Genomic DNA, 11,855 nt, shown 5'->3' with positions numbered 1-11,855 from the left:
TTCTTCGACGTTGGCGAGTGGTACGAGATGAAAAGTGACCAACGCAGCCATCCGCGATCATGTGGCCCTGAAAATATTCTGTCTTTTGGACACCTGTTTCCCACAGCTCATACACATACACGATTTATGTGCACAAGGTTCGATGTCTGCCCTCTTTGTGCGCTTTATTATAACGTGTGCCTGGATTTCAAAAAGTACTAAATATAGTGTCGATAAAATCTCCGCAGCGCTAAGTAGCGAACGCGCGACCGCCTTTATTGAGATCGCGCGCTGCTCAGTTTTCAGAGGCGAGCTCGACGAACTGGTCGGCGCGTGCTGGTTCCCGTAAACTAAACGCGTTTGTGTGGCAAAATAATGCGATTTCAGTTCTTTTTTAACATCTATTCGTAACAGGAAGATCTCTGCACAGCTCCATAATTCAGTATTATTTTTCTCAAATGCGAACACACCTTTTATTATTAGCATCACAGATGGCAGCAGTTTCCCCACTTCTCATCTTGTATACACGTTTAGTTTATCAGAACTGTTTTTCCGGAAGTGTTTTTTTTTTTTTCAAGGTCAAACTCTCTGTGGGAGCTGAAATCGGCTTAAAATAAACGATACCAAAAAGAGTAGAGAACGAAAAGTGGAGGAAAAAATGCGGCGCCAGAGAGGCGATGCCAAACAAAGGCCACCTCCTGAGGCTCATATTTATATTAGCAAGCATTGTAATGGTGCTATTTTTTATTACTATGTGTTGCACTCGTAGCCGTTAGTAAAAGGTGCCAAGGGACACAATGTTTTGATTACCTGTGGTACAGAGACACGTTTGCGTGAAATCCGCGGATTATTATGGCATGAAATGTGAGAACGCCGTCCCGCGAGAAATTTCAACCGGGCGCAAGATGCTAGGCGCTGTAACGCAGCCCGGGTGTTTCTTCTGTGCATACGGTCTGCCTGACAGGCTCGCCGTTTCCGTGACGAGCACAACGCCGAATTTGCTGACTGAAAGTGAATCACAATAGGCTAAGCGCGCACAATGACCGAATTGGTCAATATAATTCACGTGCTGTATACCCTCGATTCACCCGACGTGTATCTTGCGAAACATTCAGACGCCGCGTTTTGGAGCGCACAATGGCCACCAAGGCGAGTGGAGTTTCTCATCTGCTACGCACACGCTTGTTTAGCGCCGGCTGTTGGGCAGACTCTCTGAACCGTCACACATCTTCCGCCAAGAAATGTACGCCGAACTGAACTTGTCACAGTTCCGGAACAATGAAACTCTCGTCATTTGGTCACTGGGAATTCGCCCAAGAACTGGGCCTCTCTGAGCTGGCGTCATGGCCAGCCAAGCACTGCCGATCAAGGAAGAGAAAGAAAGACTACGCGAAGCAAACGAACAAACACAAACAAGAAGAAGCCGTAAGCAGAGCCTGGCGCAGCCGTAGTTGACGCTAAACAAAAGAACTAATCGCCACACGCTAAGCGCGAAGCGGTCTGTAGAACACGTCGGGGCCGGCGTTATCGCGCACCCTTCCGACGCCTCTCGCATATAAATTATCGCATCATCTACGGCCGGTCGAGCGAGGTGTGACGGGGCTGCTGTCAGCTGCTCGAGCGAAATCGCGGCTTCCGTTCATGCGGCTGCCGGGGCCGCGCTGGTGGGAGCGAGAGCCGACCCGGCTGGTTACGTTTGAGTGGGGTCGCGCTTGTAAGAAGCCAGCCAAGCGATTCTCTTCCGTTGTAGTTGCGGTACGCCATGCTGAATGCAAATATGCTTTGACTCCTGTAAGCCCCCGTGTGTGTGTATATTATACCCTGGGGACCGAAAGCAGGGTTTGGTTCCCATCCTGCACGCGTGTTTTTCCCCACTTTCTTCCCGAATATAAAATAAAGAAGGCTAACTTCTGTAATCATGACATTAATTAAAAAACAGCCATACCATTCCCGTATGCTTCCCTTGGCTTTCTATACTGACGGCTTTTCCTTCTCTCTCTCCCTTTCTCTCTCTGCACGCGTACTCACGTGCGTGCGTGGGCGGGTATGTGTTTGTTACCAAGGTATATTTACGGAAAAGGGGCCTTTGACCGCAATTAAAAAAAGCATTTGGCGTTGTAATTAATTTTAATTAAGCATCGTAGTAATTAATTTTATCATTGTAGCTTGGAAACAAACTTTATCACCTTCGGTGCGTGGAACTGATTGAAGCAATTTATACGCATGGAAAGCCTATTTGATGTGGGTTCGGGATTCTGAGGGTTTACAAGCATTTCTCTATTTAAAGTAAACGCGGAAATATTCCTCTTTTTTTCTATCACTTAACTATCATTTAATTAATTATCTATCATTTACCGCCGGCCGAGGTCTGAGTCATATGATGACTATTTACTGTAGTTTCAGTCGTTCAATTCCAGCAAATATTGGTCTAAACCGTTTAGCTACTTCACGAAAACTTTCTTTGAGGGTTGGGATATTTTTGTCCGGTGGCCCGGAGTCTGGTTGAAGCTGAAGCTTTTTTTTTAGTTTTTTTTTTGTCAATCGTAAGACTAATCGGTGACGTGAAAACTTTATGTGCATAGGGTTCACCGATGCCAGGACTCAGAGATGATGGAACAAGAATGAATTATTTTTTACTAGGTTGCAATCTGCTTCACATCAGGCGAGTAGAGGTTAAATTAATGTGTCAAACTGAATGTTTACTGCGTGAACACCAACAGGTAACGGGTAATAGATAGTCCGGAACTGATACATCGCCAAAAGTGACGGCTCCCAATTAACCGGCTCGTTAATTCATCACAGTGTGGGTCCTTCCATTGCATAATGCTGTCACATAGCAATAAACCTTCTTTCAGGCAAGGGAGAACCGGTCCGAAAGGCGAACCATTTTGGATTTACATCAAGCACCTGTTCATCATTGTCAACAACGTTTTCAGCCTTACACTTGACTGACACACCATCACCCACTTATCCTGTCGTGGCTAACGCTAACAGAGTCGAATTAGAAAGGCAAAAAGGCATAGCTGAGATACCGAAAAAGAAATTAAAGAATAATCTTGCAAATGTTTAGAAGTCGGTTCCTTTATAAGAAAAAAAAAAGTTAGGTTTGAGCAAAACATCGCCAAATACAGCAACACTGTCATCACAATTGCAGCAGTGGTGTTATAGAGATGGTAATAACAGATTTCCGTCTGGGGCACAAGTATTGCTGCCATTAAATATATTATGACTGTAAACACAGTGTTTCCTTATGCTATTTATACACGGTTTAGTGGAAGTAAGTGCTTTACAAGTTATTCTCTGAGAAAGTTTACTTTTATCTATGCCCCGTAGAATTGTAACCTTTGCCCACCTTATGGGTAAAAAGAAATGCCGTTATAAAATTTTCTCTAAAGATGGCGCCAAGTGAGAAACAATTACCATGCTGGATTGGAGATTTTTCAAACTCTGCTCAAACTCGAATAAACCCCGTTATTGAACAAACATGATGCCGGTTCGATCCCCGCTTACCTAACTCGAAAACGTATATCCAATCACAGGCCATTTACTCTTACATAATTCCCGTCACGCCGTGGACGATCAACCACGCAGGCACCAGGTATCATTTATCATAACTGTCTGAGCAAGTGCTTTGTATGTCGGCGGGGCGTAATTTCATTCTCCACACATTATCAGCTTGCCGCACTTGCGGCGAGAAATGATTTATGGCTTCGCCTTTCTTTATCATGTTTCACTTTCACGTTCTCGCACTCGGTAACAATTGAGACGCGTACACGGGTCGCATGGAGAATCGTTCTTCAAGCTTTCATTAAGGCGTTATTCCGATACGTTTGTTGAGTGCCGATAAGCATCGCAAGCAATTTTCAGCTCATAATAGAGTAATGAACATTGTTAGCAAGTCTCAGGATAATTCGTGCGGATCAGCACGGCTAATAGACGTACCTGGTCACATGTTTTGGCACAAATTGTTCCTCGTAACGAAGCTTTCGCAGCGCATGTTGTTGCTAGATTTTACTTTGTACTCGGCGATTTGACATGCCGGGGTCTAATTTGTGGTTATAGAGTAAAGTAATTTACTCGCAAATTAGTAAATAGTAATTTACTTACAAATGAAAATATTTTGTCTCTGCAGCTCCGAAACAGCTGCCATGTTTCACCTCGAAAATTACCACCCAGCAGAATTACTACCGCAGTTTAGACATTTTTATTATTTGATTTTTGTGTCGAGAATTTGCTTTGAATTTACGAGTTAATAAGTGTGTCTTAAAAAACGCTATTTAGCAAAATGTGGTAAAACCTCACGGAGCATATTTGAGGTCATTAAATCAGCATGCGTATTGTGAACCCCCTTGTGGTGCGTAGTGATGACGATGATTATCGTGGTCAGTCCTTCCGGTGCAGGACTAAGTCCTCACTGCAATTGGACAATGTCGCTCAATCACTTTTCTTCGTTACTCTTTAAGTCAAGCCTTGATGAACAGCCCGAGAACTGTATGGAGCCCCCTTCGGGGATCTGACCTTTCTGCCCAATACATTTTCCGCAGAGTGTTTAGCAATCTATATCGACGACCCACCGAAACCACTATGCTTCCACACTGCAAGCCTCTCTAATCTATTGCGGTGACATAGCTCCATTGCGACAAAATCGGTTATCGGGTAACTAATATTTTTTTTTAAAGCAGGGAAGAAGAAAGTAATGTCTTTTTCTGCGCGCACTTTTGATTCCCCTGTTTATACCAATGGCACACGGGTTATTCTAGAACTGAAGGAGAAGCAGAATACGGCGAAAGAAAACTAGAAGATAGTTGTGCTGCAGGATTAAGAAGCACATAAGACCCGCCGCGGTGGCTCAGTGGCTAAGGCGTTGCGCTGCTGAGCACGAGGTCGCGGGTTCGATTCCCGGCCGCGGCGGCCGCTTTTCTGATGGAGGCGAAAAGCAAAAACGCCCGTGTGTACGAGATTTCGGCGCACGATAAAGATCCCCAGGTGGTCAAAATTAATCCGGAGCCCTCCACTACGGCGCGCCTCATCGCCTGCGTTGCGTCGGCGCGTTAAACCCTACAATCAATCAAGAAGCACATAAGAAATGAACAAAAGTCGTCGCGATCCTGAAAGGCAGATAAACAGTCGTCGCAATCCTGAAAGGCAGATGAGATTAACGTTCCAAGGAGAGAACAAGGAAGCCAGGTAGATAGCAAAGAAAAAAGTTGGAGTACAAAGCTCCTGGTGCATAGACTCTACTCATCATTGAACAGTCCCGCACGTGGGCATATGCCGTCTGCGCATGCGTGGTGTTGGCCTAAGCAGATGAGCCTTCTAGCAAGGTTCATGTCACTTTTCTCCAATCATACGTGTTGTGTTTGGGAACGCGAGCAATCATTAACAGCAAATACGGCTGTTTTGCGCAGTGATATCGAAATCGGTGAGCTATGATGGCTTTTTTTACTAATGTTTAGAGAGTGGATAACATCCCGCAGTTATACTCTATATTATTAGAAAAAAGTGTGGCAGTAATGACTCTCGCGTCTCACGTAGCTTGACTGGGTTTCATCCTCAGGCCTTGAAAACTGCCAAAAACGATTTATTTTGCAGACATGTGCGAAATGTGCTTCACACACACACAAACATCATGAAGATGTACGCGTAGAATCTTGAAGATAAGGGAGTTGTTTCTCGGGGCAATTCATGCCCAAGGTCAATGACCAAAATTAAACGCAGCAGAAGCACGCCGCGTTGTCTAACTACATCGCGGAAATTACGAACGAAACGAGCGGATACACGCACACGTTTCTAAGACGGACGAAGAAACGTTTCCACAGGTCTTCCTTCCGTCGTCAATGCGACCGGCGACTGTGGTCAGTTTCCTTGCAGAAGACAGATATGCCTTTTGAAGCACTCGGAGTCCGTTCGCGGGCCGCTTAACCTTCGCGTAGCATACACACTGCGACCAACAAACGCAATTCGCAAAAACTTGAAAAACGGGCTACTATTTGAGTTATGCATGCACGTGGAGGGCACGCCAAAACGCCCGGATGTTGCACAGTTCTGTCCAGTTTAGGCGGAGTTATCACAGAAGAAAACAAGCAGGAAGAGAAAGCACGGGTTTGCGCTAAAGGAACCCATACCTGTATCGTTACCCTTCTAGTTCCAGACAGAGGACTCGCTCCAGAGACACGAAAATTAAGTCGACAATAAAAAACGCACACAAAATGTTCCTCGCAACGCTAAAGGGTGAAGGAAACGAGACCGTTGCCCAGCGTCCGCCGGGTGTTCTTGAAACAGATGAAGAAAACAACGGCGGAATGGCCAGCCAGCCGGCCGTCTGGTCGCTATGGGTTGGTCACTCAGCTCGAACGGCAGTCTTTCGTAATGAGTCGCATAGGCGCTCGGGCGCAAAACCAAGAAGCCACGCCGAGTGACACGTGCGCAGTGCCAGTACTTCGGCCGCCCCGGCAGCGAGAGTCAGTAGGGAGAAAGCGACTAAGCTGCGCACAAGCCGTGCTCGGATTACACAAATGGAGATCACGCGTGGACGGCTACTTAGTCGCGAAACGACCGGGTCCGGCACGCAAGTTCACGTCGCTATAGCACTGGAGCACACGCGCGCCGTTGCCCCAACACGAGCCGGCGTTTTCGTCTCAAACGAGCGGAACGAATCGTGCCCAGCTCGCTGGGGCGCTGGTAAAGCGCCCGGTTTGTCGCACTGTCCTCTCCGCGTGGGGTCCGCACTAAACGGGACGGCACCGGACCTCTCCTGTGTTCTTGGCAATCCGTCTTCAACGTTTTGCGTCACTGTGCGTGCGCGTACCCCCTCCTAACCAGAGGGGGCACGAGAGTATCGGGGTTTGAATCAAATACCATACTGATTAACTAGAAGGATATCCCGCGTTGACTCACAGAGGCGTCGCTAGATTTGTGCCGGCACATGTTTGCAAGAGATGTCCCTCACCGTACAGATAGCCAAGGTTATTGAATTTCCCGCGCTTATTGTAAAGCTAGGGAAGGCAGCACACGGTTGGGCACCATCTACGATAATCCATCTCCATCAACTCGATGACCGTTCCTGGTTGATTTTGTACACTTACGGACCTTCTGAAGAAACAATCATGCAGATCCCTTTCGTCATTTCTCTTTCACATTCATTGGGGTTTCCTTAGACTTGTCTGTCAATATGTTCTTTTTTTTTATTTGTTGGTCATTCAATTGTTCTGTATGAAGGGAATAAGCCCTCATACGAAACCCTTTTAAATAAGCCTTCGAAAACACTGAACTATAGGACATGGAACCACTGAACGGGGAATCAGGACCTAAACAGGAGGACCGACATCTGCCTCACTGCGCTGACTCCCCTCCCCTGCGTCTATGCCGTTCGGAGGCCAATTAACCATTTGGCAAAATAATAACTTACAGACCTTATAAAGCACGGAAAATGTTTGTTGACATATTTTTCACCAATGCCATATATTCCGCGGAAACGAACCGAAAATGGTATCGCTCGTAAAGCAACCCAAAACGTGTCACGGCAGACGATCTTCCGCGGCCCGTCTTCATCATCTCACACTGCGATGCCCTAAATACGCAATGTGCAGAACCTTCAGAACATCCAATTTTGATTCCGAAACTTTCATCCCAAACCACTGGAAGAACAAGCCATAATTTCACAGCTAGAAATAAAGGACGGCTTACAACGAGCAGTGCAGCGCATGGTCTAGATTTAATTCGGCTAACTTCTCTGAATAGCACAAGCATCCCGCTATTGGGGTAACTGAAGAACTGCAAACCCACACTCCCCTTTGAACTACAACCAGGGAAGGGTTCGAGGTTTGACCTCCCCCTTCCCCGCCCCTTCTCCCCCCCATCTCCGAGATGATTTCGAAGTAGCGAGTCAGCAAGTGCTGGTGTTCCTTTTGGCCAAACTTACGCCTTCTGATAGCTCATAACCACCACCACCACCCTCCGCCGGAAAATTTTTTTTATCTACGGCACTGCCTACCGGCACCTCTAGAATTAACACAACAGCATTGTGCCGATGAGTGGGTTGACAGCAGTCTTGTGCTGTCTATTTAGATATATAGTTAGTTCTTCTTGTCATCCATTTCCTCTAGCAGGTTCCCTGGTTTCCACGGTTTCCATATTCATGGTTGCCCGGTTCTCTACATGTTGATTTTTTTGGTTTTACGCGCGATGGCTGTATTACTATCGACAAGTTATCAACAGTCACAATATATGCAACGTTGCTCTAGCAATAGCTCACTACGATTGAAGTAGTTCGCACCATTGCAGCTTGAACAGTGCGAACCATGCTTTGTTAACGTTGTCAGCATAGCACAGTTTGTTAAACGTTTTAACATCGATAGCGCGTGATCTGAACGGGCCAGTGATACCGATACCGTTCTCCAAAAAAGATGCTTCTGCCCTTGCGTCCAAGGCTGCCTGGAGATTTCAGCGATCTATGTGGGCTGTTGCACCGCATAATTACGCGCCGCTTCACTCCATAGACCCGCACGGGACCTTTAGGATGCCTGAAGGACTTTCCAAGCATGACGAAGCGGTTCTTCACCGTGTGCAGCTAAATGTCGCCTACACCAATTACTTTCGATTCAGGACGAAACAGGCCGCTTCCCCCTTGTGCACTCTTTGTGACGTGTGCGAGGACTTGAACCACGTGCTATGTGAGTGTACGCCGTATAGAGCCGCTAGAACGTCCCTTTTAGTGTCCTTGGGTCTTCCGCTGTCTAGAGGCCTAACTCTAAGTGACGTGCTAGGCCCTTGGACGAACTCTAAACGAGCATCTCGAGCGACAAAAGCTCTACTGTCTTTCCTGCGAAGCACATGACTTGATCAGACTCTTTAAACAGGACTCTCTTAATGAGCGCGTCATCTTCATCACAGTCATTATCATCATCTCTTCAACGTTTTTTTTTTTACATCTGGTGTAGCAAGCTAGGCGCCTTGGCCAGGCCAACCTCACCAGTATCATTAAAGACTATTCTCTCTCTCTCTCTCTCTCTCTCTCTCTCTCTCTCTCTCTCTCTCTCTCTCTCTCTCTCTCTCTCTCTCTCTCTCTCTCTCTCTCTCTCTTTAACATTGGTATATGTGCGCAAGACTGTGGAAGTAGTCTGCGAAGCACAGAACAACTGATGTTACATGTTTTAAGTGGTTTAAAAGAATATACTGCCTGATCAGGGAAAATCGAGAACTTTTATTAAACCGCATAGAGCACGTGTTAAAATGTCCGGTCCATTTGAAAATTCAATGAAAACGTTTCTGGAAAAGTTAGATCCAGGAACGCTCATTTTTAGCATGAAGCAGCTGCACACCGAGTGTCCGCAGTCATGGCCGATCATGATGGCCCTACACAATTTATGAAAAACGCGCATGTTTGGCAGAAGCCCTGAGCCGATTCTATCTTTCGAGTCGCACTTAGTCAAGTGACAGTTAAGCTAAAAGGCTACCATGACCAAAATTATTTAGGCCTGATTGGTATTCGGTTCTGCTTCGGTGTGTATCATTGCCACCCGTATACTAACGGAAGCTGTTGTCCCTGCTTTTTCTCGCGTCATTTCAAGTGACCCGTTTTGCTTTGTACTCTCAGCACCGTGACCTGTATATAATTTAATACATTTTAATCGCACAACGTGGCAGCCGTGGCCGAGCGGTTAAGGCGATGGACTCGAAATCCATTGGGGTCTCCCCGCACAGGTTCGAATCCTGTCAGCTGCGCAAGTCTGTTTTTTTCCCCTTAACGAGGCCACACTGAATATGTTACCACGCCAACAGAATAAGGCTTGGTACTTATTGCAACGGCTGCAAACCTATTGTTTTACTTCTTGAACCATGCTATCCCTTGCGCCCCGGCAAATTCCTATGAACAATGATTTTACAGTCCTAAATCCATTTCAGGACGCCGCTCCAGAATCACTATTTAAGGTGATCTATACTAATTAGAGGTTTAATAGTGGGCGCTTTATTGCATGAGTTTACTTTTCTAGGTCTCTAAGCTTGTGCGGGCGAGAACAATGAAGGGTTTAAGTGGGCACCTTGCCTGGACTGTATCAGCCACATTCAGGCTACTCGGATGGAGGTATTTACACCTATTCACAGAAAGAAAAACCCATGTTTAAATTCGCTAGGCACAATATGCTGATGACAATAACATCAGACTTGGTATGTGAAAACTGCCTTAATGTGTACACTGTATGTTTAGCAATCTCCAACAAATATTTTTTGAAATATCAAAAATAAAAAAGGCAGTCGCGTGGCGGAGGTTGCTGACAAACACTTTTGCAAGTCCTGTTTCTCTCACTTTTACTATTCATATCTTTATTATAACCTCTGCACTCTGTGAAACCACAGAGCAGACCTACATCACATAATGTAGTCATGCCCCGATTCCATAGAATACAACCGACAATAATACCAATGCAGACGCCAATACACGTAAAAGATACGATATTACGACCACAGGACTATGGGAAGTTGTTCGGCTCATCTGCACACGGGAGCCACAACCAAGGAGGTTGTATAACCTCCTTGGCCACAACTCACAGAAGTCCTGGTGGCCGAAGCTGCCGCAAGAATACAAGAAATACTTGCTGACGGTCGAGAGAGATCGTTCAAGACGTCTTCCCTCGAAAACACAGTTCGGGCATCAATGAAGTCTCTCTCTCTCTCTCTCTCTCTCTCTCTCTCTCTCTCTCTCTCTCTCTCTCTCTCTCTCTCTCTCTCTCTCTCTCTCTCTCTCTCTCTCTCTCTCTCTCTCTCTCTCTCTCTCTCTCTCTCTCTCTCTCTCTCTCTCTCTCTCTCTCTCATGGCACGCAGTAGACTTTTACATCCCAGGGAATCCTCTTCGTGAAACCGAAGCAAACAAAAGATTTTTTTGTTTGCCAGAATGCGTCGAGGCGTATCCTGGGGATAACAAAAGAGCACGTGGAAGCGCCGATAAAACAGGAATGCAAATAAAACTCGAATAGAACATAAATAAATGCAAACAAAACTGAGTCACCATTCGAAAAATTGTTCAAGCCAGAATTAAAAAGCCCTTTAAAAACAAGTCCTCAGTTTACATGAACAAGACACTAAACTAGCTCTGAAAGACGGACCCACTGATCACAATGGCATCATCGCGCACCCGCTAGGAGCAGACGAACAGCGCGTACTAAACCGTGCCATGCGACAAACGCGTCCTGAAACAGGCCCAAAAAAACCTCATGAAGAGTTAGAGCTAATCCATCTACAGTAGCAACCTCCTGGTTCTTCGATGAACGCGGCTGGACACCGCACCGCAAGGTGAGTGGGGCGGCAAAGTTATTTGGTTCTTTCACGCGGGAAAAAATGCTGAATACAAGGCTCAAGGAATAAGGCGAATCCATCTTTCAACAGAATTCATTCTCTACTGCCTTTTTCGGAATAAGTCATTGTAAACCCGAGCAACTACAAATTGCTCAACGACGCCCTTCTGCACAGCTCCTTGTTCTAAACCTTGGACGATGAATGCAGCGTGGGGTAACCATCCGGGAAATTTGCGACAGACGCCAACGAGAAGGCAAAACGCTAACAAGAAAAACTAAAGCACAAGAACTAAAGGTTGGAAGGAAGGCGAGGGCTGTGCCGGGCGACGGGACTTGTACACGTGTCTCGTTTAGGCCGCAAAAAAAGACCTGCCACGGAACCGGACGACAGGGCTAAGTGCCGGACAAGAGCGACCGAATGAAAAAAAGAAAAACAATAGTGAGAGCAGGCTTCAGAAAACCTACGGTGTAGCCAAGCCGGCTTCCCGCAGCAGCCTGGAATACCTTAACGGCAAGGAGGTCGGTTTGCCCTCGCGGAGGAGGTGTAAAACAGGAACGGAAGCGGGAGCAGCCGAGTGTCGTGGT

At 46.4% G+C, this 11,855-nt stretch overlaps 1 non-coding gene across 1 annotated transcript; it reads left to right on the top strand.

Moving 5' to 3' along the window:
- The first annotated feature begins 9,620 nt into the window (after positions 1-9,620).
- On the top strand, positions 9,621-9,702 carry Trnas-cga (transfer RNA serine (anticodon CGA)). The gene has a single exon. It is a non-coding gene; the product is annotated as a tRNA-Ser (tRNA).
- The last annotated feature ends 2,153 nt before the right edge of the window (positions 9,703-11,855 follow it).

Source organism: Haemaphysalis longicornis, unplaced genomic scaffold (genome assembly GCF_048455015.1).
Source record: "Haemaphysalis longicornis isolate Haplotype H1 unplaced genomic scaffold, Haemaphysalis longicornis Haplotype H1 scaffold_3, whole genome shotgun sequence".
Classification (NCBI taxonomy): domain Eukaryota; kingdom Metazoa; phylum Arthropoda; class Arachnida; order Ixodida; family Ixodidae; genus Haemaphysalis; species Haemaphysalis longicornis.
This window is presented reverse-complemented; position numbering and strand designations above follow the sequence as displayed.